Source organism: Danio rerio, chromosome 2 (genome assembly GCF_049306965.1).
Source record: "Danio rerio strain Tuebingen ecotype United States chromosome 2, GRCz12tu, whole genome shotgun sequence".
Lineage (NCBI taxonomy): Eukaryota > Metazoa > Chordata > Actinopteri > Cypriniformes > Danionidae > Danio > Danio rerio.
The window spans coordinates 18,313,134-18,339,674 of NC_133177.1; the positions used below are offsets into that span (position 1 = coordinate 18,313,134).

Sequence of the window (26,541 nt, forward strand, 5' to 3'; positions counted from 1 at the left end):
TTTTCCAGCAGAGACTGAAATCAAATGTAAATCACAAAACGAATGAGTAAGAGAGGTGTGTTGACGAAATATGGATTGGAGAATGTCACTCACTGCGAGGCATAACATGCAGTCGTGATACGGCAATCATTTTCAAGTCCACGCTGGGCACTCGAATGGAAATGAAGTCATTCTGCGCCTGTGACATGCTCTGAAAGCGGGACTGAGGCTGGATAGATTACATTAGTGAGATTAGGCCTCTTCATTTCAATCAAATCAAATCCTCTATCGCCCTTGATCTTAATAACTTTTCTCCCAAAAGACGAGTGTAAGTGAAGATGTCATTTTTATTTTGAGAAATAACCACCGTGTCCATTTACTCCATTGTAAATTCCATTGATGATTAGGTCCAGGTTGGCTGTTTTTGTTCGACTCATTTAGTTTAGCTTAATAGATGCAGTCGAATAATTAGAAAGACTTTGCACTTTCCAGATGGAAATTTAAGATTGGCCAAATAAATGAGTATAAACATCTCAGCCCCCTAAAAAACAAGCTGTATTGCATCTCATTAGATTTGAATGCAAATGCTGTCAGAATGCTAATGAGTCTGTAATGAGAACGAATACAAAGTCCCTCCAGCAAACCACCACCTCTATTTCTGATAGACATCAGGGGTCAATGAGGGTCCGTGCCGTTCCTCATTGCTCATATTTTACAATAATAACTGGGCGCTCTTTTGAAAACAGATTCTTTTTCAAATGAGACCATTGTTATACATTTTAGCTGCTATTTTTACACAATGCGTCTCTGATTGTGCGTTTGGAAAGCTCTGCATACTAAAAAGGTGTAACGATTCTTTGACTTTCCCTCTAGCTGTGAATGAATCCTGGGGCTATTATTTGTCACCTTTTGGAAATAATAAAACATGAGTATATACAGCTCAAGGAAAGAAAGAAAAAAAAGATTTATAGTTTTTATATTGCTATAAGGTAAATTCTGTAGTTTTCCTAATGCAAACGTACAATTTATAGTAAATGTAAATATACTTTTTGAAGTAAATAAATACCTACAAAAGTAGTAAATACCAAATTCCCACGAAAGAAGACAGTTTTGTTCAATGCATGTTATAAATATATATGCATAAATATATTTAGAACTTGAACATTTAAATTTACAAAGGCAGTGTTAAAGTCATTGTAGTAAAAACAACCCAGGCTCATTATTTATACATACACCTGCATACATTTCTTGACGGCACAAAATATGTCACAGGAGGTACATTTTTTGCAGTGTTTGTTTTTAAGAATCCACCAGAGGCCGCTGTACGCTTTTTCAGATCTCAAATTTCTCTCGCGAGTGCCATTTGCACCTGTTGTTCTCGCGTAAATCCACCAGAGGCCGCTGTCAATTGACTGGCTGACCGACTGACCGATCCCCCCTCCCACTCCTTCCTTAAACTCAACCAATTGTGTCTTCAAAAGCACATATTGACCCAGCCACCGCCTTCCCTAAACCCAACTGACAGTGTTTTCTAAGTAGTCCAGAAAAAGAAAGCCCTCGTGGCTGCCTGATTTTTACCACAATTTTATATCTCACCACTTTCTCACCCTGTTATTTACTTTTTTATTTATTTTATTTGTTTTATCTGCTTTCTGGATTCGTTCTTCACCAAAATCAAACCCAGTTGTCGCGGTCAACTCTTGTCTGCATCTCAAGTCCGCCAACATATCCAGCAGGCCACTGTGCAAACTAGTAACAGTGGAAAAGCCGTCCACACGGAGGTAAGCAGTGAGATGGTAGCGCCAACAGAAACTGAAGCCGTCTGCTGCATCATACAACTCGTAGCGTTTATTTTGAAGGTGATATGCAGCGATACATAGCATCACTAAATAATTTGCTCTCTCCACAGGATCGAGATCCCGTAGCGCAAGTGTTTCGAAACACTGCACCAAAGCATGACCTGAAACACCCAGGTCACTTGACTAAGGTGATTCCAAACACACAGGTCACATGACTAAGGTGATTCGAAACACACAGGTCACGTGACTAAAGCAATTCAAAGCATCGATTATTTCAGAAGTGTTTCGAGATCTGGCGTATCTGCATTTGACCGACAGGGTCAGAATCAAATTCATATAGCCTAGTGGAATTTGTGTACACATAGTTACTGCACTGCAAATGGCCTTGGGTTAGAATCTTAACTTGTACAAATATGCCAAAATTATGATTTTATGTATTTTAATAATGTTACTGTTTTATGGTGAAGTCTAGATAGGATACAGTTACAGACGGATATGCCATCAATGTTAGCATAATTTTTGTAACACTGTATAACGATAATGAATATTTTTTACAGTACTGTGATGGTTGGGTTTAGGGTTGGGGTAGACGTTAATGAAATAAAATAAAAAGGAAATTTAATGAATTCTATAAATAATTATCATTAACTTCCGGCTGCAACCGTATCTGATCTAGCAACAACCCTGTTTTATGACTAAAACAAGACATATTGAAGCTGTTCCAGTGCAATATACAAACAAATGACCCCTAGGTGTCACTGTAGAGTGGGGTTTCAAAACGTTTCGAAGCTTCAACACATTTGCTTCGACTGTATCACTGTTTTATAAAGCCTTGATTGGTCCACCACTATACAGGGGTACATTTTCACAATGAGCCTGTGTTGCGTAAAAAAGCTAGTCAATCAAAAGAGTCAACAGCTTCTAGTATATTGCATTTAAGTATAACTCGATCAACTGAAATGTTTCTGTGAGTGAAAGCCAAATATGCTTTAGTATAATATGAAGCACATTTCTGAGAAGAATATAAAGAGAAGACTGAAAGATTTTTTTTATTTAAGTTTAAAAGACTATTTATACATGAAAGTACTAGACTCTTGAGTAAACTTGTTTGGTTTGAATTTCAAACTAGGTTTGAATTTCACTGCTCTGCTTTTTTGTTCTTTCTTTGTTTTGTTTTTGTTTTTTTGACTATTTGACATGAGAATTCAGAAGAGCAGCACTCAAATAATAAAGAAAAGTTATTTGCAGTTTTCCCATTACACTTTCACAAAAAACACTCTCTATAGTCCTTTAGAACTAGTTATATATCCTTCATAGAGTGCTCTCTGACAGTTTAAGCATGTGAATTTAGTCTAATTGTAACATTTGCTCATGTTTGTATTAATGACAGCTATTGCTTGATTTAAACTAGTACAATTGTGGCAATACACTTACCAGCCATTTTATTAGGTACACCTTAGTACCAAGTTTGACCCCTTTTTGCCTTCAGAACTGCCTTAATTCTTTGTGGCATAAATTCAGCAAGGTACTGGAAAATGATTCAGAGATTTTGGTCCATATAGATATGATAGCGTCACACAGTTGCTCCGATTTGTCGGCTGCACATCCATGATGCGAATCTCCCGTTACACCACATCCCAACATTTATGTACAGTGAACTCATTGTCATGTTCAAGAAACCAGTCTGAGATGATTCACGTTTTACGACATGGCATGTTGTCCTGCTGGAATTAGCCATCAGAAGATGGGTACACTATGGTCATAAGGGATGGGCATGACCAGCAACAATACTCAGGTAGGCTGTGGCATTGAAACAATGCTCATCGTTACTAATGGGCCCAAAGTGTAATATAAAGTGTAAGAAAATATCCCCCACACCATTACACCACCACCACCAGCCTGAACCATTGATACAAGGCAGAATGGATCCATGCTTTCATGTTATTGATGCCAAATTTTGACCTTACCATCCGAATGTTGCAGCAGAAATCGAGACTCATCAGACCAGGCAACATTTTTTCAATCTTCTATTGTCCAATTTTGGTAAACCTGTGCGAATTGTAGCCTCAGTTATTAGCTGACAGGAGTGGCACCTGGTGTGGTCTTCTGCTGCGACGTGTTGTGCATTCAGAAATGCTCTTCTGCATACCTCGGTTGTAACGAGTGGTTATTTGAGTTACTGTTGCCTTTCTTTCAGATCAAACCAGTCTGGTTTTCTCCTCTGACCTCTGGCATCAACAAGCCATTTACGCCTACAGAACTTCTCCATTTTGATGCTCGGTTTGAACTGCAGCAGATCATTTTGACCATGTCTACATGCCTAAATGCATTGAGTTGCTGTCATGTGTTTGGCTTATTAGAAATTTCCGTTATGAGCACAGGTGTACCTAATAAAGTGGCCAGTAAGTGTATTTTCCAAATGAATTGTATCAATAAAATCCCATAGCCCTATATATATACTGTGCACACACACAAACATCAGACAAAGAATTTTTGCAGTTTCAGAAATAATTATATATATATATAGGCCTTCGAGACTGTGAAATCTTACTCAGTACGGTCTTTATAACATCACTGTGGGATTATCAATGGCTTACAAAACTAATGGCTCATTCTCAAGGTCCCATTTTTTAAAACGGCAGAACGGCGTGAGGAGCTTCCCACTTGAGAATGTCCCTGACAATGTTACTAGGCCAAGATGTCCCACACCTGAGATGAGAAGGAACATGAGGTACATTTTAGCCAGGCTGTAAAACATCTTTTTCATCTCTTTTTTGTTTCTCCTCCAACTTTCTGGATCATTTTCAAACTTTTAAAGGTTATAGTGTCAAAAATGTGTGCATGGCTCATGGACAAACAGTGGATGGATGAATATTGAAGCACAATGTTTTGCAAAGTACAGGAGACTCAGCAGTAGATACTGTAACACTGCCATAAAGCATTGTGCTGCTGTTTTTTTTTTTTTTTTTCTCTTTAGGATGTGGCCTGTTTACTGAGAAGATACTTTCCTAAGAATAATGGCCACATCCATCTCTGAGGAACAGGACTGTAATGTCTTATTCAAAGCATTATTTTGACACTTTGTGAATGCAGTGGCTCATTTACACTTTTTGGACTAAAACCTGCTTACTGTACATGCAGTTCACCCTTTCCCTTAAGGCTTATACCGAAAGGCTGAGAAACTATAGTGAAAATGCTCCTCTGTTTTTTAATTTATTGAAAGGAATCCTGACAAATGATATTATCCATCTGTTCTTCAGTGGATGTATTTGCACTAATGGGTTCATATGGTCAGCGTGACAACTTGATTTTATTAATGGCTTGCAAAGAAAATGCAGAACATTTTGATATTCATGTTATAACCTTTTTAATGGATTTTTCAAACTTATTTACTTATTTAATCATGTTTAAATTAGATTTTGGAATATCAGAATTTCTGTGTCTCAAACTGTTTGCTGCACATTGCTATCGATAAAAAAGGTTTAGATTTGTTGTGATGAAGTGTTTAAAATTTATGCTTTCATGCTCACCAAGCCTGGAATAATGTCATCAAAAATACAGTTTAAAAGTTAAAGGTTTTACTCAATGTGCTGCAACATTCCTACACTCAAAAATTCTCATTTGTTGTTTGTTCAAACTACTTATTTAGAATGAGCTGAAACAACACACACAATTCATGAGGAACACATTTAATAATATGCTGTTGTATTGTCTGCAATAAAATACGGTCAAATAAGTTTGGAAATCACTACTTTCTTTTTTATTTGTGTTTTCCATGGTGTCCCAATTTTTCTGATTTGGTGTTGTTCTATGTGATAAATAATATATATATATATATATATATATATATATATATATATATATATATATATATATATATATATATATATATATATATACTTAAAAAATATTTTAGCAATGTCTAAACAGCTTTAAAAAAATAAATAAATAAATAAAACTTTGTTGACTGCCTAGGACTTTTGCACACCCGAAATCCAAACTCCTGTTGGCATGATGCAGGTGATTTCCAGAGCTGGATGTACACGCTCAGAAATAAAGGTATGCAAACTGTCACTGGGGTGGTACCTTTTCAAAAGGTACACATTTGTACTTAAAGGGTCTATATTGGTACCTCAAAATTAAATATTAGTACCTAAAAATTTTAAGAGGAACACTTTTGCACTTTTTAGGTACTAATATTTTCCCTTAAGCTATTAATATGGACCTTTTAGGTACAAATGTTTACCTTTTGAAAGGGTACCACCCCTGTGACAGCTCGTGTGCCTTTATTTCTGAGAAAGTATACACATGCACATTGCTATGATGAGATGTTTTCTTAACTGCTGTTTTCTTACTTTTCTGTTTTTGCTATTGAGAGGAAGGAGCTCAGCGCAAAATTACATATTCATCTAAGCCGGATGTTTACCACAGAACAACACTTTAAAGGTATATACAACTTCTTTTACTTCTAAGCAAAGGAGTTTGCCATTCATTTAGCGCCCACCAATGTTGCAAATACCAAAGCGTTTTTGAATTCTACACATGCACTAAGAATAATGCTGACTCCACAGCAGAGACAGATTGTGTTGGTTTATGGAGAGATCAAGGCTGAGTGTCATAATGAAAGAGCAAAGCGCAAGCATGATGACACATGAGAAGACAACTAAATGCAGAGAGGCATCCATGCTGGATATAAACCGCAGGGAGCTTCGCTTTGCTTGTCTGTCCCAGTATGTGTCATGTCTTTCACTTCTCTTCACTTCTCAAGGACAAAATACATTCAGATTCTATCACCGTCAGCATCACATAATACACAACTGAACTTGACAAAAACACAATTTAGATATTGGCGGCCTGTCAGTTAATAAAATATACAGGGTATATAGTCATTGTGTGCTGAATAGCCTTAAAAACTGATTCAGAAAAGGGCCACACTGTGGTTATGATTCTTTAAATAGCAGCCATAACAATGCACACATTTCTTTCTCCGATTTAATCTAGTTAGGATTTGTTAATCAGGTTACTTCCCATCCCGGTAAATCAATAAAGCGTAAATCTAAAAGGATTAACTGCAAATGTTGTAGTTGCATTCGAGGTGAGGGAGACGGGACAGTATACATTTTCCATTTAGGAGACAGTTTTAGGGTTTTATAAGCACTCTAGCCTGGGTCAAAGCCATTAGTGGGCATCTGAGCTCTTTTTCACGTCTCCTGCACTGTATATTTCAGTTGTTGGCACCTTCTCTTCTGTAATAAGGGAAGTGTAATCAGATTGCAGCTGTTGTTGTGAGGACAGACACTGTGTTTTTCTGGCTCACCTCAGTGCTTAAGTGAAGGACATGTCAGTTCAGAGGAGAGGTTGAGGGATGCTGTATCTTCCATTAAAATACTACATTGGGATAATAATGTTTATAACAAAGGGTTAATCGAACTTTCACAAGACCCATCCCTCCTTGATAAGTTAAACAAGTTTTTGCTACCAGCCATGGTGCTTAGACTGTTCTTCCCTAGGGAAGTAATGAATAATTAATGCCACAGATGTTAACGATGATTGACACCTACAGAGTTTTCTAGATTAAAAGCAGGCATTTAGATGAAACATTTAAAGAGGTTGATAAATGTGCAAGAGAATTCAATGAATTTTCAGATAACATCATAAAGAGTGGCAAATCACATTCACAGGGCTTCAAACTGTGGGTGAGAACTGGAATCTCTGGAATGCGCTGTGATTTTGATTTGTACCAGGGGAGTGTAGATGGACTACCACAAGTAAAATCTAAACTTGGGCTGTCAGGTGATGTTATGACGAAGCTCGCCTCTACTCCTCCAGAGGGTCAAAACTACAAGTTCTACGCAGATAACTACTTCCCCTGTGTTTTCAGATAAAAAGAATTGTTTTAGGGACTATCACAGCAAGTAAACACATTTAATCCACACTGAATGTGACCAATTGTTTTCCAAATATTTTTATTAATAAATGCTTATTAATAAAAAATATAATTCTTGTGTGATTATTACTTATGATTTATACTGCTATGGGGCTAAGTAAGTGAATAACCCTGCAAATTAATGCTTAAATGCTCTGCATACCTGTTCAGACAAAGTGAGTACAAATACAGAAATTCTGCTCACAACTAGGCCCAACGTTGCAATACTACAACTTTTCTCTAAAAAGGTACTAAAATGTTAAAAATATTTCATTTCTACATCAGAGGCCTCCTGAAACAACACCTAAGAGGTCAAAAAACATTTTGCAATTTTTTTTTTCTATATTTGGGTCTTACAGGATTAAGCAAGCTTAAATATCTTTCATTACCCTCCTCCTCATGCTTTTTTGTTTTCCTAAAATGAGTCTTTATTAACCTGATGTATTTAATAGTCTAGCTATTTTTTTTTTCCTGCACAACAAAACATATCTAATGCCTCAGTAGGCGCAGTTCACCTTTGACACAATCACCAAAGGTTTAAAGAAAAAGAATGATGTTGGAAAAACTTGAAATGGCTTTAATAGCTTTACTGCAGAGAAACTACCTTAAGCAATAAAATATAAGTGTAACTGTCACTTCAATTTTGTGAAAAAGCTGTAAATAACTATTGTTGGAAACAATAGTTCTGAGAATATGTTTTAAATGTTAAATATGAAGCAGAGGCTGAACTGCATGACATGACAGCTTACATTTATGGCAACACTATCTTCTCAAATTGAATCTTTCCATGCTGCAAAGGTTTATTTTGTCGTCATAATTTAAACAAGCATAACAAGCACTGTTTGCTATTGCAAGCATAAATTAATTAATTAAAAATACCCAAAAATTGTGCATAAATTGAATAATTAGTCATATATATATATATATATATATATATATATATATATATATATATAGAGAGAGAGAGAGAGAGAGAGAGAGAGAGAGAGAGAGAGAGAGAGAGAGAGAGAGAGAGAGAGAGATGAAATCAGAATTATTAGCCCCATTTTGAATTTTGATTTCTTTTTTGATTTTTTATTTTTTTTTCAAAAAGAACAACAAACTTTCTGTGGTAAAGTAGTTGCCCTGTGTGCTATTCTACTATGTTGCTAAGGAGCCAATGATGTTTGTAGCGCAGAATGATGATGCATGTTGCTCAAAGATTATGTAAAAGTCACATGAAATCCGACATGCAAAACATTAGATCTGTGTCTGATTTAATACTACATATGAAAGTGGCACAAATCAGAACTGAAAAGATCAGATTCCATTTGGTTTGGGCTGTTCACACTGTCATTGTGGGCAAAAAAATCTGATTCGGGCCACATTTGGCTCCAGTGTAAGGCCGTACTCACACTACTGTAGGTACAGTTGCCTCGAACCGGGCCAAAGCACGCTTGTCCCCCCTCCCGTCTCCCCCGACGGCCCGCGCTCACACCATATCGGGCCTCGGCACGCTTACGTCATCGCTGCTGCGCTGTTCAGAAGCGCTCTCTATGGCAAGCCTTTTTAGCATTTAAATCTTTGTTCTGACTCCATAAATATATTTCGAGATATCTCTAATTATATTTTGACTAGTCATAATTATAATTCGACTTGTCAGAATAACAATTAGAGATATCTGCAATTACAATTGTACTAGTACGAAATCAGATTGGAGATATCTGCAAATATATTATGACTGACTAGTCATATTCCTACATTGACTTCCATTGAAAAATATTTGCAGATATCTCTAAATGAGTTTTGACTAGTCACAATTGTCTGATTATCTCTGAGTTTTTACTAGTCATAATACATTTGGAGATGTCTTTAATTCATCATATTTAGAGATATTTACAAATATATTTGAAGATATCTCTAATTAATTTACTAATAGTCGAATTACAGTTGTAGATATCTTGAATTGGATTTTTGACGAGTCAAAACTCATTTAGAGATATCTGCAAATATTTTTCAATGGAAGTCAATGGAGGAATATGACTAATAATATATTTGCAGATATCTCCAATCTGATTTCGTACTAGTACAATTGTAATTGCAGATATCTCTAATTGTCATTCTGACTAGTCGAATTATAATTATGACTAGTAAAAATATAATTAGAGATATCTCTAAATATATTTATGGATAGTCAGAACAAGGTTTAAATGCTAAAACGGCTTGCCATACGCTCTCACTCAGCAGCACAGTGGAGATTTCTCTAGTTATATTGTTTCAGTCGTTTGATATGCCGTCAAATATTTCGCCAAACAGTCCTTAGGGATGCGGGGACACGAAGTCAGATATTTCGCCGAACAGATCCGCCACTTTTGGCACTCATAAACAATCATTAAGCTCTCGTGCTGCAGGAATGAGGAGGTTTGCTGAAGGCGCGCAGCTGGCGTGCTGTGAGGAGTTTGCGTCTTTAATAAACTATGGCAGTTTGCGTTCACTGAACAGTAAGAATGATTAATAAATCCATATCAAACAGTCCCTTAAAAGTCACGTCTCGCTTTCGGTTTCGGGCTTTGGCGCGTTTTGTACTCACACACAAGCGTACCGCGCCAAAGCCCGAGTGTACCGCGCTCAGGCACACCTCTCCCAACCGGGCCAGGGCCGGCCAAGTGAACCGTGCTTGAGCGCGATTCAGCGCACTCACACTTCTCAAACGATCCGGGAAACGGGCCTGGGCACGGTACGGATTGCATAGTGTGAGTAGGCCCTAAATGTAAGAGTCATAAAACTTCCCTTGGAAGTAACCAGACTTACAGGAGATAAAGCTGAGCTAATAGTCCTCTCCAACCACAGCCTAAGCTGCGTCAGGCCCAGTGTGGCCTCATCTTTCTATAGCTCAAAAACTTTTAGACTCAAAGTGGTTATCTCTCACGACCTAACGTCAGCAAAAATCAAAGAGGAACTTCAACGAATTGCATCAGAACTCTCTTATAAATGTGTGGACATACAGATATCAGACTTAGTGTCTTTAACAGACTCATTATGTATTGGGACAGGGTGGGGGTTGTAGTTACTAGGCGACCATCAACCGTTTTCTCAGAGGAAGACAAGCTGACAAAACATTTTTGTCACTTTGATACAAGTTTTATTTATGGAAAAAATTATAAAGCACTGCAGTGTTTAGGTGTTCTGTGTTTGTCTGAGATAACAATCTCTCAGAAATGTGTATATTCTGTACAACCTGAAGCTGATCAGTCAATTCTTGTCACGCGACTCACGGTGGGCTAGCTAAATTCATTCAACTTGGTGCTTCTGGTTTGGAAGATGCGGCTGCATCACGCTGCTTCTGTGCGCAAGCCACGCACCTCCATTGGAAACAATGAACTTGCACGAAATCTAGAAAATATACAATATTCCAATGGCCCCAGAAAAAGCCTCCATAATTTGGGATCTCCAGCAGTTGATCTTCTTGCACAGACATGCTGGATTCACCTGATATGTTGACAAATGGGTTGCTGATCCATTCCTTAGCAGCTCGCAGGTCTTTCACTCTGCCTTTTCCCCCTTGTAAAGAAATTTTCCAAAGACGTCTGTTTCTTACTCATTTTGCTACTTGTGGGTTAAACTCAAGCGCTTGAGTGACCGAGATGAAACCGAGAGTACAGTCATTTGTCAAAATAAAAGACTTTTCAAAATAAAAGATCAATCAGATTTAGATAATAAATAAAACTGAAAAATTTATGATTTCTTGCATGGCCCGGTACCAATTGATCCACGGAACGGTAGTGGCCTCAGCCTGGTGGTTGAGGACCACTAGTCTAAACCTTTCTGCAAAGATGTTTGTATTATGAAACGGATGTTTCCTTGAGACTGTAGACCTGCTGAATATTAAATACTGCTATAACTTGCTGCCTGTTTCTATGCCAACTGAATGTGAGAGTGTGTTCAGTATGCTAAATTAGTTTAAGTGTTTAATGTAGTTAATAAGGCCTACTTGTATCACATGTAAATTTCAATTTAAACTTCAAGTTTAGTATTTGCTCATAACTTGATGCCTAACTTTTCCTATAACCTGCTCATAACTCCCTAATCATACCGAATTTTGCTACATGCTCGGGGTAGTATTGCATTGTAAGAAGGCTATTCCTTATAACCAGTAAATAAATGTTCTTTGAATATATAAACACTTGAAGGTCTCTTGACGGAAGTCCTGGAGTTTATGGAACCAAATGGTGACTCTAGTGTTGGTATCCTTAGCACGATTTAGTTGTGGTTTATCACCAGTGTGAAACTCTGTTCAACCAGGTAATGGTGCAGCTCTAGGACAGCCTATTTGATGGCCAGGACTTCCGTCTGCACGGTGGCTTACTTGGTCTCCACCAGTGTAAGCTTTCAACTGATTGGGTGCTCTTCTCACACTTATACCTGTGATAGAATGGCATGCAAACCAGCATAATAAGCATCATCTGCTAAATGAAGGGGCAGCTGAAGTTTAGGTGTAAAAGATGGGTGAGGACAAGAAAGGCTGCTTCTGAGACTGGAACAATGTTTTCACTTTAGGGATCTACTTTACTGTTCCTTTCTGGTCAGATCTGTGTAGGAGCTGGATATGCTGGTGAAGTTAGGAATGGAGAATCTATAATAGCCTGCCAGACCCAAAGGCAATTTGCTAAGTGTTCGGAATGGTTTCTTTTTTATTATCTGTGGTTGATGAGTCCCAGACTGTTTTCTCAGGTACTGTATCTTTGCAAGTTTCATGTGCCATTTCTCAGGCTTGGCTGTAATTCTAGTCCATCACAACTCCATCAGCACTCTCTGCAAACAGACAAGGTGGCCTTCGGAGCTCTCATAGTGGAAAACTATGTCATCTAGGATGGCTGTGGCATACTTCTTGTGCTGTCATAGCAGAACATTCATTAGCCTCTAGAATGTGGCTGGTGCACTGCACAGGCCAAAAGGTAAAACCTGATACTGCCTACAGCCACTAGTCTTATCTCTGGATTTTGGTTAGATCCAACATGGAGATGACATGAGCTCCACCTAGCCAATCCAGGAGCTCATCCACTCTGGACAGGGTGTATCTTTTAAAGCTGGAGATTTAATTTAGTCTACTAAAGTCATTACAGAAATGTAAAGTGCCTAGAGGTCTCTGGGTGCAGTTCAGCTCTATAACAGGTTGATGTGATAGAAATGTTCCCTATGCACATGTCTTGGTTATAAAATGGAGAGTGGGGCTTCCTTCTCCATGGTCGTGTACTTGGTCTGCACTATTGTAAGCTTCTGACTGATGTGACTGGGTGCTTTTCTCACCATTTTTTTTTTCTGTGACAGGATGGCATGCAAGCTAGTACACTGTAATAAGAACTTTCTGAAGCATCATCTCAAGAATTAAAGAGCAGCTAAAGTTGGGTGTAAAGGATACGTGAGGACAAGAGAGCCTGCTTCAGAGACTAAAATGTTGTTTCACTTTTGGGATTTATTTTACCTTATTTGGCTGCCTCTATTTTATTTAGTTCTGTCAAGGAGGATATGTTGGTGACGTTAGGAATAAAGAATTTACAGTATAGTAGTCTGCCAGACCCAAAATTGTATATACCTTAGTTTTGAAATGAAGAGTGTCAGGTTGTCCTGGGGTGCTGTTTATTAAAGTTTTCTGGTGGCTTTCCATAGAAGCGTGGCTTCAGTATATTCTACAACGGCCAGTATGTGTTCATGACCTTGAGCAGACTTCAGCAGAAGACCCACCAGGTTTATTCCAATATGGTCGAATAGCATCTTGATAATGTGCAGTGGAACAAGAAATCTGAAGGAGGTAATTTTGTTGATATGGAGTGGTAAAAAAGATCATTCCTAGCCAGTAAAAGTGGTGCTGGATCATTTGGATGGTGTTGGCTGCTCCAAGGTGCCAAGCCATGCAATGTGAGTTAGCCAGCTCTGTTACAGTCTCTGTTTTGGTCCTTGGCACAACCAGTATCTTCCCCTCACCTTGCTGCTGTATGATGCAGTAAAGCAAACCTTTATTTATAACAAAATATGTAAGGGTGTGAGAGCTAGTTGTCAGATGTCCTTTTCAACTATCTGCTCTTGAGCCCAGCTATTCCACAGCTGCTCATCCTTGATCAACTAGTTGCTATCTGTTTAAAAAGATGCATGGCATTGAGACTACTGCTCCTTCCCATCCATTTGCTCTTGGTGGCCAGCAGTTCTGGCTGACAGCCTGCACTATGCCGCACTCAGCCACTCTGATATCCTCGATTAGAGTTGGCTGACTCCACTATAGCGGATAACAACTGGAGCACACAGCACATGCAGCAGAAGGTCATGGACGATACCCACTTTTACCGGCTATGTGCCGAGGTGGCCTGTGAAAGGAATACACAAGTGTAAAGAATCGCCACTCTTCCACTGGGCCAGGGAGGCACCATGCTGGGCTGTACCGGTATCACAAAGCTTGACCACCTTCACCCACTGGCCTCCAACTTGAATGGTTCGCTCTGGGGCTCCACGGGGTATAGCACCATGCACTATACAGCCAGCCAACCAAGGGAGGGAGAGCTTCGAACAGTTGAGAGATTACCACATTCTTGCCACACTACTTAATACTGGAAACATCACACAGAACACATTCAATGACTTATAAAATGAAAATACATTTTTAATGTTACAAAAAATGGTATTTAAATGAATTTTTATGTTTTCAAAAGTTAAAACAGAAAATAAACTTTAAACGGTAATAACCTTTAACAGGATTAATGTTGTTATATATATATACCTTCATGTTTTTTTCTTTTGCACCATATAATATTTTCTTTTTCTTGGTTTAAACAAATGCCTCGTGACGAAAATATTTTTAGAATCTATGTTTAAAAGCACACATAATTTCTCATATGGGCTTTAAAAAAAAATAAGATTAATACACAGACACAGTGGCCTCAAAAGTCTGGAAATGCAATGCCTCAGGCAAATGTGTGTTAGTGTTTTGTACCATATCAGCATGATTCCTATCATTTTTGGCATATCTTGCAATTATCATTGAAGACCAGCAACAATGACATATAATTCTTGATTATATGCAATAATAATCACAAGACACAAAAGAATCAGCTGTGATGCTTGATTACTAGGGGTGTAACACTACACAAAATGATGGGTTCGTATGTACACTGATTTTGAAGTCATTGTTGGTATGTTTTCAGTGCTGCAAGAGAAAAATTTAACAAAACTACTTACTTAAATTACTCTAAAGCACTGTTCAAATTTGCTATCTTTTGTTATGTTAGAGATGAAAACATCTACTAAAATTAACTGCTGTAAAAAATGCATCAGATAATTTTTTTTCAATTTTTTTTTGCGTCTTGTCAGCTTGAAATATTTGTAACAACATTGCCTTTGATCTATTGTTAGATTTTGTGCAGCATAAGATTTGATTTTTTTTCTCCCTAATTTACTGTTGGTGGCTGTTTTTGTCGCATTGACTTCCATTTTAACCACATTTTTAAATTGAAAAACCATCACATCATTTACTCATGGATTTTTGATTGTTGATGGTTTCCATGTTGAGATTAAATTAGATTTGTCATTTTTACTGTTGATCATCAGTTGGCACTATCAACCCTTTAGATGTCTGTGCAAAAAACAGTCTTTGTTTTTGTTTACTCCATGTACAGTAGTTGGAGCGGCGACAATATGGCTCAGTGGTTAGCACTGTCAACTCACAAAAAGAAGGTCGTTAGCATTCCCAGCTGGGTCAGTTGGCATTTCTCTGTGGAGTTCCCCCTGTGTTTGTGTGGGTTTCCGGTGCTCCGGTTTCCCCAACAGTCCAAAGACATGCGCTATAGGTGAACTGAATTTAACAAAATTGGATGTAGTGTGTGAATGAGTGTGTATCGATGTTTTCCTATGTTTTTTCATATGTAAAACATATGCTGGATAAGTTGACGGTTCATTCTGCTGTGGCGACCCCTGGTGAATAAAGGGACTAAGCCAAAGGAAAACGAATGAATGAATGAATGAGTTCTGAGAGCTGATGTGCATGTTTGATTTTCTCAGACACATCAAAGTGAGTGCACAAAGGTCACACACACACACACACACACACACACACACACACACACACATACACATACACACACACACACACACTTTAATTGGCTGTGTACTCCATATAAAATCCAAAAACTAAGTTTTTATTTTGCACAGGGCTATCAAAAGGATAAATGTTGCTAACTGATGATCAGCTGTAAAAATTTGACCTCTTCCCAACAGCAAAAATCACCAACAATCAAAGATGCAGGAATATATGGTGTCATGGTTTTGCAATCAAAAAATGTGGTTATAATGGTAATTGGTCACGGTGACCTGAGTTCGATTCATGACTCAAGGTCCTTTGCTGACCCTTACCTTCTCTCTGCTTCCAATACTTTCCTGTCTGTAACCTCTACTGTCCAATCCAAATCAAAGGTAAAGAGGCTCCTAAAAAATAAAGGTGCAGTAGGTGATTGTCTTTAGAAACATGTTTTTGTTGTGCTGGTTGAAAGTCTCTTCACATTCCAATAGCATTGAAAAAAGTAAGTGATCTAAATGTATTTATATGTATTTTTATATTCTGGGTAAAGCATAAAACAAAAAAATGTTCATTCAGTCGGGCCGACATCTCTCATAATTCTGATAAGTAGCCCAAACTGTCTGTCAGCAAATGCAGATTTGAACAGAGAGAGAGCGCAAGCCGTAAAAACCTGCTGAATTAAAACTTTTTAAAAACTAAATCCATATTGGAGTTACCTTTGCACGCTGGAGAAAGAATGACACCATGGCTGAAGGATTTCTCTTAGACAGGTAATGCTCTGTTTTAAACTGTTTTAGCTCCATGCAAAGCTGATGTTGTTGTTACAAATGGGTTATATCTTCACGGAAGTGTTGTTTAGCCACAAAAATCTTCCAGTAAAAGATTGATGTGACTATTTTCAGTTTGATAAGGGACCTTTTACTGCATCGATAATGTAGATTTATTTAGTTTAACAACAAAACACAATAGTGATATTCTGCCTAGCGTGCTTTACTGAGGTAAAGATGGTTTTATATTCACATCACATTGGTTCATTTTTTTAACAATGACGACCTGTGAAACTTTCCTTATATTGTTTATTATGCTACTCTGAATACTCGCTCTGAAATAGCATGTCAGTTAGGCTTAGTAATGAGTGTAATTCCTGCATGCCACCAGACAAGCACTAGTCGCTTTTTAACTTTTAACTTTTAAGAGAGGGTTCTTCTGCTGTCATCTTTAAAGTGTGCTCGTGTTTCAGGAGGCGTGGCTCTGGATGACAGGGGAGGGACTGTGATTCAGAAATTTATGCTAAGCAGTTAGCATTGTGGAAGATCAGCTACTGCACCTTTAACAATAATAAAAAAACAGCCACGAACAATAAATAAGAGAAAAAAAAATTTATGCTGCACAAAAACTATCAATGCATCAAAGGCAACGTTGTTACTAATCGTTGTTACTAATCTAATAATAAAAGGTAAAAACAAAAATCTAGTCCACAACTACTTTTATGTTGAAGTTTTTTAACCAAACCAGTAACATATGAATATGGCAACTACAGTGTTAAAATTCTGTAATTTTCTAAACAATTTAGAAGTTTTTTTTAGGACTAAAGTTGATGAGCAGATTTATGCAAAAAAAAAAAAAAAAGATTAAAAAAAAACATTAATCTGATGCAATAATTGGAAACAGAAAGCAGTTGAGGGATGGTGTGTTTAAATTAATTATTTATCTGACTCCATTGCAATTCATCTTACTCCATTAAAGTTGTTATCATCATTGATAAAGAAAAAGAATCTCATCACCTTAAAACAGGCAAATTTGTTTATTAAGTTACATGTTAAAATATACAGACAGTAGAATGAAACAAACTAATATAGTGTATAGAGAAACATAGCTGTAACATACAGTATGAGTTGTTGTGTAATAAAGACAGTGAAACTGCCTTTGTAAGCATATGGGGCTACGCACCAGTGTACGGGAGAAGCAGAGTAAAAGCAATTCTCCCTGATCAACAGTTACCTTTCCGTCTTGTAACCTGAGCAAAGCATTGTCAAACATAAATGAAAGCCAACCCCTAAAACCAGCTGAACATGAGAGCAAAGTTGGGAAGATAAAGTGAGGGAGAAGTAAATTAACATACTCTTCTCTGGCCATGACTCAGCAATAGTAAACAGGTTGTATATTGAAATATATCAATGTCTTTGTTGATTTCATCATTACAACGCTAAAGTCAAAAACTGTCAAATGACATCAAACATGACAAAGTTATATGAAGGAAGATCACAAGCAGATGGTGAAAAGCACATGGTTACTGTAAGACAAATGGCAGAGATTTGTATTGGAGCTGTGATGAGGACCCATCACATGCTTGGAATGTCTTAGTAGTCCTTCATTAGCATAGAAGGATTAGCATATAAGATTTTCTCAGCATACACATTTGTACCGCAGTTTAATTAAGTGGATGTTTTTATTCCTAGAGTAACAAAAGGATAGTAAAAAATATTTAAAAAAATATATTGTTTCGTTCATTGTGTATCGTTGAGTTTTTAATTTTTTAAAAAACATTTTCCTAAAATAAATGTCAAAATAAGATTTTTCACCAAAAATCATTCTGCTAGCTGAAACACAGAAAATGTTATGGCTAAATTAAGACAAGACACATCACACCAGAGTGGATGAAAACATCCCCAACAGCACATAAGTAAAATTGTAGTTTACTGATTTATTGATTGATTGATTGATTGATTGATTGATTGATTGATTGATTGATTGATTGATTGATTGATTGATACAGGCATTCTATTATATATCAGAACAGTTGCTGTCAGGTTTTGTGTTGTTTCTTCTGCTCTATGCTTCTGCTCCATGTGACCCCTTCATTCTAGTTCCCGCTATTTGTTACTGTATCATGAGTTTCACCTGCACCTGCTGTATGTAATTAGTTTATCATGTCCCTAGTATTTAATTTCCTGTGTTCAGTTAATTCCTCATCCAGTATTGTTAAGCTGCAGTCACACTAGAGCAGGGGTCACCAATCCTGGTCCTGGAGGGCCGGTGTCCCTCCAGGGTTTAGCTCCAACTTGCCTCAACACACCTGCCTGGATGTTTGAAGTATACCAAGTAAGAGCTTGATTAGTTTGTTCAGGTGTGTTTGATTAGGGTTGGAGGTAAAATCTGCAGGACACCAGCCCTCCAGGAACAAGTTTGGTGACCACTGCACTAGAGTTTGTGCCTGCGAAATTCTGTGGTATGGCGCTGCAAAAAGGGGTGGGATTAAAAAAAATGATTACACATTTAAAAAAAGCGAGCGATTTTTCCATATTTTTAATTTCTGTCCAGAGAGGTCATGTTTTCGTCCTCGATTGGTCTCACGCACTTAAGTGATGCGATTTCGCAGGTCAGAGTTCACCAAGCCTAAACCTTCCAATGCAGCAATCTGCAAAACTTGCCGCATGACATTTCGTTTCCGGTCTGACGCATTCATGTGCGTATGGAAGTCTATGGGTAGAAAAGTAGACTTCCATACGCACATTCGCAGCTTTAGTCATGAATGTTTGTTCATTGATGTTTAAGTCTTCATCCTTGTAAGTCATCCCTGTTCGTCATTGTTAATAAATCCATATCTTTATAATTCCTGCCATTCTCAGCCTTTTTGAGAGAGCAGTTGTGACAGTTGCATTATTTATTTACTTATTTATTTATTGGAAATCTAGGTATAAAATACCAATTAGATGGTCAATAAATAGTTTTTAATATTTCAAAAAGATTTTTGGAAGTCACTGTATTCTTAATCATATCAGCACTGCAAAACATTAATTCTGGGTCTTAATTTCTGCAATAAGCTTCAGTATTTGCACATGACGTGACCATATATTTCTGCAACAGCCCAGCATGGAAGGTGGTATGCAGTGATCTTGTTAGTTAGTATATAACAATGCTGCTAAACTAAAATAGCCATATGGTAAGAAAATGACAGGATAAAAGAATTCAGAAAGCTGCAGTCTTAAAAGGAGAATGAGACTACATTCTTCATCAACATCCGCCTTATCAGATATAATGAGTGCATTTGCATATAACCTTTATCTCACTTGTAGCATGTTGATGGAGCCACGGTTACTGCAAAATTACAATGAAGGAAAAGAGAAGGCGAATGTAGTGAAGAGCAATAATTAAGATTGTAGGGTTTAGTATGTGACAATAATTCTGCTTTTTTACTGGACAAAAAAAGTCAAATAATTTGTATGATTTTGTAGCAACAAATACTTATGCAAAACAAAGGTCTGTGACAACATTTTTGCAGAAATCATGGCTTTGCTTTTTAAATAATTTATGTCATTTAATATGAAATGTCTTGTGAAGGGTGTTAAACCTGATCCGAAAGTTCAAAAGCACTGATTGTGTGATAAAGCTTATTAGACAGCATTTACAATAACTCTATTATTAAGTTATAAAAGCAAAAAACCTAATTGTATGGGTTTGTTGTTTACAAATATAACCTAGGATATAGCTAAGTAATATCAAATAAGCAAGAGTGTTATCTTAAATATAATAATATTTAATAATATTATTATATTCAACTATTTAAAAGGATAGTTTCACCTTAAAAATGATGTTAATTCGCTTAACCTCATTTCATTCAAAGTATACTATACAGTAAGGCTGCATCCGAAACCCCCTACTACTCAGCAGGTACTGCATTTGAATTTTAACATACTACTCGACCATTAGAAAAGTACGTTCTGTACTGTATGAATGTGAAAAGTATGAATGGAATTCGGACGTACTACATCTGCTATTTTGTCATGGTCACGTGACCTACCTGCATCAGTTGCATCGCTTCAGTCCCAATCATGAATTATCTCGCAGAGCATCAAGGGATATCGCAGCGTGCATGGAATGCGCACTTCAGAATCTTGTCGGAAGTAGTAAGTCATTTGAGTCTTTCTCGCATACTGATTTTTGAATTCTATGAATTCTGACATACTACTAAGTATTGATTTTAGCGTACTATATAGTATAGAAGTATGCGGTTTCGAACGCAGCCTAGGTAATTTTTTTTTTTTTTATAGAACATTATAAAAGTTTTAGCTGAATCTGAGGTATTGGCTATTTGTATAATGCAGATTGTGAATTGTATAAAGTGAATGGCTTCTGTTTTATTATTATTATTACTATTATTTTATTAAGGCGTACGTCGTGGTGGTGCAGTAGGTAGTGCTGTCGTCTCACAGCAAGAAGGTCGCTGGTTTGAGCTTCAGCTGGTTTAGTTGGCATTTCTGTGTAGAATTTGCATTCTCCTCGTATTCGTGTGGGTTTCCCTCAGGTGCCCCGGTGTCCCCCACAAGTCCAAAGACGTGGTACAGGTGAACTGGGAGAGCTAAAAATTTTTCTTAGTGTATGTGTGTTAATGAGAGTCTATGTGTGTTCCCCAGAGATTGGTTGCAGCTGGAGGGGCATCCGCTGTGTTATAAATATGCTGGATAAATTGGCGGTTCATATGTTTGTATACGGTATATACTGCATGTTTTACTCAGCGCATGCACTTCCAGCCACAACCCAGTACTGGAAAATACCCAAACACACTCATTTACACACTTTTACACTATGGCCAGTTAAGTTTATTTAATTCACCTATACTACATGTCGTTGGACACGGAGGAAACTTACACAAACATGGGGACAACATGCAAACTTCTCACAGAAATGCCAACTGGTCCAGCTGAGACTTGAACCAGTGACCTTCTTGCTGTGAGGTGACAGTGCTAACCACTGTGTCACCCCCCTGATGAAACACCATGTTCTTATGAAGCAAATTGATCAGTCTGTGCAACAAAACAATTAATTAAATTACAGCAAATTCAAATGTCTGGAAAAACTATCCCTTTAACAAACAAAAAGGAAAAATTAAGCAAAATGTTAAGTTAGCTTTTGACTTATCAGTTTTTTTTCTTCTAATTTAGCCATGAAAATAGTCCCACACACAGCCAAATAGTTGTGTAGGAATAGGCCATTTTGAACAATTTAATTGAATAGACGAGTCAGTGAATCACTTAATAAAGTGTCAGTATTATGGATTATAAAATGTCAAACTTTGTATCTGAGAGTCAAAAAATATTTCCATTGTCTTATAATCTGCTTTTTGTTTTTACTTAATTATCCCAGTGACTGAGAAATGATTTGTTCTACGATTAATTTTTCCAAACCCCTCCTTAGCGTGATGCTAATCATCAGTGATTGTTCTGATGACCCAGTCTGTTGTGGATGGAAAGCCCATTCCTGCTAAGGCCCTGATTATTCCTAATGTGTTTATTTTTGCCGTGAGAGGCATCTTTCTTTGGCAGCAAGCATTTTACGCAACAGGCACCTTTACAACCTAACCAGCACCTGTACCTTGTGTTTTAAGAGCCTCAATCTGTGTGCCTGCAGTTGAAAAAAAGTTGAAAAAAAACTGTAAAAATAATAATAATAAATAATAGCAATAATAATAATAATCAGCCAACATGCATCAGAGCACCCAAACACTGTACACTACCTGACAAAAGTCTTGCATCAATTCCAGTTCTAAGAGCAACAAATAATAGCTTCTAGTTTATCATTTGTATAATAGTGGCAGAAGACATATTGGAACCTGCATGGACCCAAGATTCTCATAGAAATCAGTCAAGTTTGGTGAAGGAAAAATCATGGTTTGGGGTTACATTCAGTAAGGGGCGTGCAAGAGATCTGCAGAGTGGATGGCAACATCAACAGCCTGAGGTATCAAGACATTTGTGCTGCCCATTACATTACAAACCACAGGAGAGGGCAAATTCTTCAGCAGGATATAACGCTCCTCATACTTAACCCTCCACATCAAAGTTCCTGGAAGAACAGGATTAGTCAGCCCAGTCACCAGACATGAACATTATTGAGCATGTCTGGGGTAAGGCATTAAAGATAAAACCAAACAATCTTGATGCACTCTGAACATGCCAAACCTGCTAATAGGATAAAGCAATATCTAAGTATGAACTCTTAAAATATTTATTTTGACTGCAAAAGTCCAAGAAGGCAACTATTTAATCACTTACAATGGTTGATTCAGAGGAATAAGCTGATCCGAATCAAAAAGTTAGTGGCAAAGTGCCGTTTATTTCTAGTCTTTGGTACTGATCTTTCTTTTAATAACAAACGGCCCACAAATCATGCATTGTAGGGTTGCTGTATCAGTGATCAGTAAAATGTCAGGAACGTAGCACAAGGTTGAGCTTTACTGTATTGTGAAAACAACTTTAACCATTGATTTCTCACAGCCTCTGTGAAAAAAGACAATAACAGATATTCACATCATAATGCAGTCCCTCTCCTCACAATTCGCTAAGTGAAGTTTATTTATATACTACTTTTGAGACGATCATGTGCTTATGATTGCTTGCGGTTGACCCCACATTATCCAATTTATCATTCACCAATCAGACGATTCCTAGGCCATAATAAATGCCATAGGTTTCATATAACAGTCATCTTTTTTTTAAAGACCGCTCCGACCCGTATTAGCAGTGTTGCAAACTTTTCATACTACATTAGCAACTTTTTTTTTTTTTTTTCGAAAAGCATCTAACAACAAGTTTAGTGATTTTAAACATTCATTTGTCTACTTTTGCAGGCTGCAGGCTTCACTTATTAGAGTAAATTGCTAGGTCAGATTGTTTTTCATGACTGTTAATTTACTGATATTTATAAACATGTATAATTATTAGTAAATTAGTTAGCAATAAATTCCAATAGTGCTATAATTGTTGTCACTTTCACTGTGTTAATTTCACAAGTTACAAGTACACAAGCTATTGTCAGATATTACATGATGACATCACTGATTTGCAAATTAGTGTGTGATGTCATCTGGCAACATTTAGCTACTTTTCGGGCAAGCTTTAGCTACTTTTAACTGGAAATAGTTGGCAATACTGCGTATTAGCCTGCTACTGCTACAACCACCACCACAACAACAACAACAACAAAAACTATTTCAAAACAACAACTACATCTCCAACTATAACTCCCAACAACAATTTCAACAACAGCAACATCAAAACCTTCCACTTCAAACTGCCTCACACAAAGCATCCGCCGCGTCTTCAACCCAATTCTCCAGCAAGATCACAGTTCAGAACTCCGACTAAACTCTCAAAATGCACCTAAACTCTCAAGACGGCAGCGATCCAAGCCATTGCAATGAAGCCAAACTCTCATCGCCTAGCAGTGCACCCCCGGTAACGTACATAGCATGCTTTAAGGGGGAAGCCTCTAAAAAATAACTACCCTCCAACAAAGACTTAACATTTTATAAACAATTTTTACAGACAAAACTCACACAGAATGATTTAAACCAAAGAACTCACCTCTCAAGGCTCCCACCTATCCTTAGATCCATAACATAGCTCAAAATAATTTGACTGCAAGGGTCCAGGCAATCCAATCCATAAAACACAACATATTCATATGTTGATTAACATCCATGAAATGCACTGCTATCATGCAAACTAGTCGCTGGAGTGCATTCAGTAGAGTAGCATTTTTCACACATAAACACTATTGATTTTTGGTCAACAAAATGGACGCTGACCTTTTGCACTTTTGATTGACACTTCTTTGAGCCAATAGCTGAAAGAAGAAGTGTCATCATCCTGGCATCTCCCAATATTTGAGATGGTCCCACCCTCTCTCCAAATTTATGAATGGACCAAATTGCAAAAGATAAATTGGGACAGATATGCTTGCGATTTTAATCATGTCGAGATTCCTAATGTTATTTAACATTAATGGATTAAAGTAAATCCCATAACAAACATTACAAACACACAGCTTCTACTAAGAAGCAACATTGCTTTTAAAGTTCACGGTTTGATGTTGGCAGTAGATAAATTTAATAAAAAGTAAATAAATAATTAAATAAATAAATAATTTCCCAGTGATGGGTTGCAGCTGGAAGTGCATCTGCTGTGTAAAACATATACTCGATAAGTTGGCGATACATTCTGCTGTGGCAACCCCTGATTATTAAAGGGACTAAGCCGAAAAGAAAACGAATGAATGAATAAATAAATAAATACAAACAACCCTGCCACATCTGATAACCATTTAACTTCTGAAAAGATTATTACCCAGCTACTGAAAAACAATCAACACATAGAGCATGGAAGTCCATTTGTTATATACCACAGTAAGTGTCCATACACAAAGTGTCATATGCAAGTTTATAATAGCAAGTCGGTTGGATGTGAAAACAGCAAAGAAACAAACTTATCACTTGACTGCTATGAATGGGAGGACATTTCTGACAAACAAAGTAATGTTTCATCCATGTCTCTATTCCTCATCAAACTTCTATCTAGCGTTGGTGCCCTTCGCTCCCTATTGCATCCCTTTTCTCTATACCTTTATGATCCCTCAAGCACTGTTATGCCTCACTTTCCACCCCTCACCATCCAAAACCTCTCCCGACTCCTGCAGTAGCCTACCCACCACTGCTCTGACACCCGCAGGAATGTATCCCGAGCCTCGGCTCCCGCAGGAGTCAATCTAGCATCTCCCACACCCCCACCTAAACTCCCACAGGAGTCAACTTCTCTCTGCTCATGCAGAAGTCTCTCTATTTCCTATTTTCCCAATATTATATCCAGCAGCTCAATATAGTATTGTTCCATCTGCTTTTTGGGGGGTTCTTCAATACGCGGCTGCTGTTCCGAGCTAATGAAGGCATTTTGGGGAGTTCCACCTGAGCTCAAACTCCCCTCTTGCCTTGCAACAGGAGGGAGCCCTGAGCTTGAGGATATTATAAGCTCTGGGCTCTCTCCCAGGACAGCATGCCAAACAAGCTTTATAATGATTCATTAGCTAAGTGTGAACTCTTGAATGTTTTCCAAGGGAAAACGGGGTACAATTTTCCCTGGGTCTGTGAATGCAACAAGTGGGCTGGCAATGATTCATTCAGACATCACATTCACTTGATAAAAAATATTAATCACAGCAATATTTTATTTTTTTAAGTCAAAAACTGTATACACTGTGTGCTTTCAGTTTTAAATCTCAAATGGATGTTTTTATCCAATAAAAGCGGTTACCCACTGCATGGAAGGTCATTTTTAAAAATACAAAATACAAAATAGCGACACTGTAATACAGGCCTTTTCCGATTTTATTGTCATTTACACTACTTATCCATGAAATGCCTTAATCAGTCAATGTACCAGCACAAATCTTAAAAAACATTTAATAAAAAATCTTAAATTAAGGTATAAAATCCTCCAAAATATCATTAAATATTGCATTTCACTATGATTAAACACATTGCTTTTTCTTTTTTTTTTTCTTTTTTCTCTTTTCTTTTCATTACAGAAATATACTGGAAAGCAGATGTGTGTTGCCTTAATTTAATCAGACACAGCGTTTTACAAGTAATCATTGGTGAAACATAATTCAGTGTGTTTTGTTCTGCACTGAGCTCTGCTCCACTGGTTCAGATGAATACCTGTGGTGAGCGTTGACATCTGGGCTTGTATTTAGCGATGATTCATCAAATGGGCATCTTGAAGACAGCTTGATGGACATGGACATCATTAATGCATAATGCAGAGCGCTTAGGTCACTCAGTCATCAAATATTCAGCAGTTAACACAAGCACTTATACGAGTGTCACGAAAACACGCATAATGCTCTAATTGAACTTTTGTGTTGTGTGAAGACTGAATATGAATACGGTTTGTTCACAAATATGTGCACTCCTGAGGGTATAATCAGACTCTGATTCGAGTAGTAAAATGAAACTAGAGTTG

The 26,541-nt window shown here is 37.4% G+C and overlaps 1 long non-coding RNA gene across 1 annotated transcript in view; it reads right to left on the bottom strand.

The window, feature by feature from the left end:
* The window catches only part of LOC141378020 (uncharacterized), a 76,744-nt gene extending 52,421 nt beyond the window's left edge, over positions 1-24,323 (bottom strand). Inside the window, exon 1 of the long non-coding RNA XR_012391283.1 lies at positions 24,109-24,323. This is a non-coding gene — a long non-coding RNA (uncharacterized lncRNA). The remainder of the gene's footprint in view (positions 1-24,108) is intronic.
* Positions 24,324-26,541: the final 2,218 nt, after the last annotated feature.